Consider the following 5,000-nt stretch of genomic DNA (forward strand, 5'->3'; position numbering starts at 1 on the left):
TATATATATATATATATATATATATATATATATATACAAAGCGGAAACTTTTAAAACCGTTCAGCAGTTGCACAACAGTCACATGCCCGTAGTGTTTCTTTGTTATGTCAAAAGTTTTCCCTGTGGCGTTTTGAGGTCGGTGCAAATTACAGAGTGTTTGTATTGAACAACAATGGACATGATAACCCCCTTGTCAGAGAGATACAATGCAAAGCAATACAGTACAATACAATGGAATGCAATGCAATACAATACAATACGATACAATACGATACAACACGACACGACATGGCACAATAAAAGACAATACTATATAACACAATACAACACAACGCAACGTAACGCATTGCAATGCAATACAATGCAATACAATACAATATAATGCAATACAATACAATGCAATATAACGCAATACAATACAATGCAATTTTATGCAATACAATGCAATGCAATACAATACAAATAGAAATGCAATGCAATGCAATACAATACAACACAACACAACACAATGCAGTACAATACAATACAATACAATACAACACAGCGCAACGCAACTCAATACAATACAACGCAACGCAACGTAACACAATACAATACAATACAATACAATACGATACAATACAATACAATACAATATTCCTCTGTCCGACATCTACTAGTGACTAATTCCACAAAATGCCATGGGTAAGTAGGAACGGAACAACTCGTCGCACAGATATGTTGTTTATTATCAGTAGCAGTATTTCATTTCATTTATTTATTTATTTATTTTATTTCATTCTATTTTATTTAATTTTATTCCATTTCATTTTTATTGTTCATTATTATTACTCTTTTTTTTCATACAGAAGCATAAGGAAGAAAGTTCATGGAAAGTGTGCCACAAATCTGAGATTTCCGTTTTTTCTTGACATCGCCCTTTGAGAATAGTTATTGTAGGATCCAACAAAAAAAAGGCTATGACGCAAAACATTCACACACAGAGTGTGTCATGAAATAACAGTGGTTATGAGGATGAAGAGGAATAAAGAAATTACAGACTTTTTTTTCCCCCCCTCTGTGTGTTTATGTGCGTCTGGAGAGAGAAGGGGGCGGGGAGAGACAGAGACAGAGAGACAGAGACAGAGAGAGGGAACGCTGTTTCATCCTTGTCATTTTGACATTGTTTCATGACTCTTTTTTTTTTAGATCTTATCCGCCGAAAACGTAAATCTGAGACTCTCGTGCAAATCACCCTTACCTACTTTTTACAAACACACATGCACGTACGCGCGAGCGCGCACGTGTACACACACACACACACACACACACACACACACACCACTTGTAAAGGACAACATCAAAGCCCAGTTCCTGCTGACCTTTCAGCTTTTGGTAAATTTTACCCTCTCAAAGAGAGAGACAGAGACAGGGACAGGGATAGAGACAGAGACAGGGACAGGGATAAAGACAGTGAGACAGACTCAGAGAGTGTTATGTTTTAGTACGCGTATAAGTGTGTGTGTGTGTGTGTGTGTGTGTGTGTGTGTGTACGTGCTTGCGCGCCCATATGGGTTCATGTAAATACATGCGGGCGCGCGTGCGTGTGTGCTTGTGTGCCTATGAGTGCGTGTGTGTGTGTGTGAATTTGTGTGTTTTCGCGCGCGTGCGTGCGTGCGTGCGTGTGATCTATAGATCCATTTAAAAAAACATATTTAAAAAAAAATCGTACCTGATCTGTGTTGCATTAGCGATCTTATCAGAACTAAGTTTGCTTGGTTAGGTAACAAAGAACGCTGCTAACTCCACGCTAACTCCACTGACAGACTTCGGAACATTCTTGACGCTAAGCAAACTTAGCTCTGCAAAGATCGCTCCACTGATGCAAAAAAAAAAAAAAAAAAAAAAAAACCGTTCCAAAGTCTATGGAATTAATATAGACTTAGTATAATGGAATTAGTATATTACTAGTATGGACATGCTAGACAAACTTAACGCTGAAAAAATAAAATCGCACATGCAACCAACCAAACCCAACCCAGCCCTTGCAAAGTCACGCCACAATGAGAACACACACAGCTGTTCAGGACCTTCAGCTCTGACGCGAACTAAACAATGATGAGAAGCCGTGATGGAATGGAATGGGAGGGAGGGGAGTGGTGGGGGGGGGGGATTGGTGGGGAGGAGGGGAGGGAGGCGGGACGGGGGTCGTGGGGGGGGGGGGGGGGGAAGCGGAAAGGGAGGGGAAGGGAACACAGGGTGGTGTTAGCGGTAGTGGTGGTGTTAGGAGGTGGTAACACCATCAGAGCCTCTCCTCAGCCATTCCTGCACCTTAAAAAAAAAAAAAAAAAAAAAAAAAAAATCCCACCTCCAAACATGTCTCCATCCCAGATCCCCGCCGCCCGATCCCGCCGAGTTGAGTCTACTAGTAGTGGTAATACCATTAAGCCCCCCCCCTTCCCATCCACCCCCGACTCTCCCCTCCACCACCATCAAACCTCCTATCCCTACCCCCCCACACACCCCCACCCCCCCTCACGCTCCCGCCACCATCCACCTCTAACCACCACCTACCTCCCCATCACCCCTATACCAGACCAGTAGAGTGTGCAGACTGCACAGGGGGAGGAGGGGGAGGGGGAGGGGAATCCGTGCAGGAGAAGTCTAAAATACAAGACGTCGCGCCAGCGTGGTGCTATGCATCCTCGATGTCTCGTTACAACAGGGATTTCCCTGTAGGAGTGTCATCAGCGAATTATTCCGTCATCTTCGTTTCTTCTTGTTGTTGTTGTTGCTGCTGTCACTTCCGCTCACAGGGAACTCGGAAAGTTTTGTTTTTACTTCTTTTTGTTGTTGTTTTGTTTAGATATTTGCTTGTCTGTTCGTTGCTGTCTCTGTCTGTTCGTTGCTGTCTGTTCGTTTGTCTGTTCGTTGCTGTCTCTGTCTGTTCGTTGCTCTCTGTTCGTTTGTCTGTTCGTTGCTGTCTCTGTCTGTTCGTTGCTGTCTGTTCGTTGCTGTCTCTGTCTGGTCGTTTGTCTGTTCGTTGCTGTCTGTTCGTTGCTGTCTCTGTCTGTTCGTTGCTGTCTGTTCGTTGCTGTCTCTGTCTGTTCGTTGTTGTCTCTGTCTGTTCGTTGCTGTCTCTGTCTGTTCGTTGCTGTCTCTGTTCGTTGCTGTCTGTTCGTTGCTGTCTCTGTTCGTTGCTGTCTCTGTCTGTTCGTTGCTGTCTGTTCGTTGCTGTCTGTTCGTTGCTGTCTCTGTCTGTTCGTTGCTGTCTCTGTCTGTTCGTTGCTGTCTCTGTCTGTTCGTTGCTGTCTGTTCGTTGCTGTCTCTGTCTGTTAGTTGCTGTCTCTGTCTGTTCGTTGCTGTCTCTGTCTGTTCGTTGCTGTCTCTGTCTGTTCGTTGCTGTCTCTGTCTGTTCGTTGCTGTCTCTGTTCGTTTGTCTGTTCGTTGCTGTCTTTGTTCGTTGCTGTCTCTGTCTGTTCGTTGCTGTCTGTTCGTTGCTGTCTGTTCGTTGCTGTCTTTGTTCGTTGCTGTCTCTGTCTGTTCGTTGCTGTCTCTGTCTGTTCGTTGCTGTCTGTTCGTTGCTGTCTCTGTCTGTTAGTTGCTGTCTCTGTCTGTTCGTTGCTGTCTGTTCGATGCTGTCTCTGTCTGTTCGATGCTGTCTCTGTCTGTTCGTTGCTGTCTCTGTCTGTTCGATGCTGTCTGTCTGTTCGATGCTGTCTCTGTCTGTTCGTTGCTGTCTCTGTCTGTTCGTTGCTGTCTGTTCGTTGCTGTCTCTGTCTGTTCGTTGCTGTCTGTTCGTTGCTGTCTCTGTCTGTTCGATGCTGTCTGTCTGTTAGTTGCCGTGTCTGTCTCTTTGTTTGCCTGTTTGTTTCTCTCATGCTTTTCATCGTCCCCCATCTCTCTCTCTTTTGTATACGTGTAAGAGTGTGTGTGTGTGTGTGTGTGTGTGTGTGTGCGTTCGTGCGCGCACGCACGATCTTTGTGATAAAAAAACAAAAAGAAAAAGAGAAAGAAAACGAAAACTTTTTGTACCTGAAACGAAGTTTCCTTCACAGCTGAATGCATAATTATGCTGTTTTGGTACTGTGATGAAGGCCTCTGCTGCACGCTGGGAATTCCCAGTGCATGGAACAAATGGACGGGTTACCGGCAACATTGCTAAGACTGTCAGGACTCTCCCACCTCCACCCACCCCCTTTCATCCCCAGTAAACACCCTCCCCTCCACCCCCTCCCCCCACCCCCCGAAGCATGTCTTCTATAGTCAACGGGAGCACTAAAGCCCCACAAAGTTTGGAACCTTATGCATGCAAAGAACTCCATTGATTCCCCTCTGGGCTTTTTTTTTTTTTTTTTTTTTTTTTTTTTTTTTGTAGTACTGAACTATTACCCTGTCTCCAACACAACCCCTTCCTTACAATGTAACCACCACCACCACCATTCCCCGCCCAGACCTCCCACCCACCCACCCCCCGCCTCCGCCTCAGCCTCCCCCCCGGATCCACCACCCACAGAACACCCCCATCATCCCTACCTCAACCCCTCCTTGTCTGTATTGTCTACCAACAAGAGTCCTGTAGACCCCTTCGTCTTGCCCCGTGTCTGTGCATCTGTGTTGTATCCATGTCTGGTTACAAAGGGGGTATTTGCCTGGAAAATTTGTCGATTGGGTGTGGGTGGGTGCGGGTGGGTGCATGGTGGTGGTGGTGGTGGTGGTGGCTTTAGGTGTGGGTTGGTGTGGCGTGGAGGCGGTGTGAGGGAGGAGTGGGGTGGGGGTTGTCTGGAGGAGGAGAAAGGATGGTCCTGGCGGTTCATTCAAAGAGTTTTCCTCTTTTCGTAGGGTAGAGGCGGAAGCGGCTCTTTGGTTCAATGTTTGTCGTCGTATTCCACAACCCCCCCCCCCACCACCACCACCCCTAACACCTCACCCCACACCCCTTCTCCCGGGCGTCTGAGTCTTTGTATTTTTGTATTTGTATTTCTTTTTATCACAACAGATTTCTCTCTGTGAAATTCGGG

This window comes from Babylonia areolata, chromosome 4 (genome assembly GCF_041734735.1).
Source record: "Babylonia areolata isolate BAREFJ2019XMU chromosome 4, ASM4173473v1, whole genome shotgun sequence".
Lineage (NCBI taxonomy): Eukaryota > Metazoa > Mollusca > Gastropoda > Neogastropoda > Buccinidae > Babylonia > Babylonia areolata.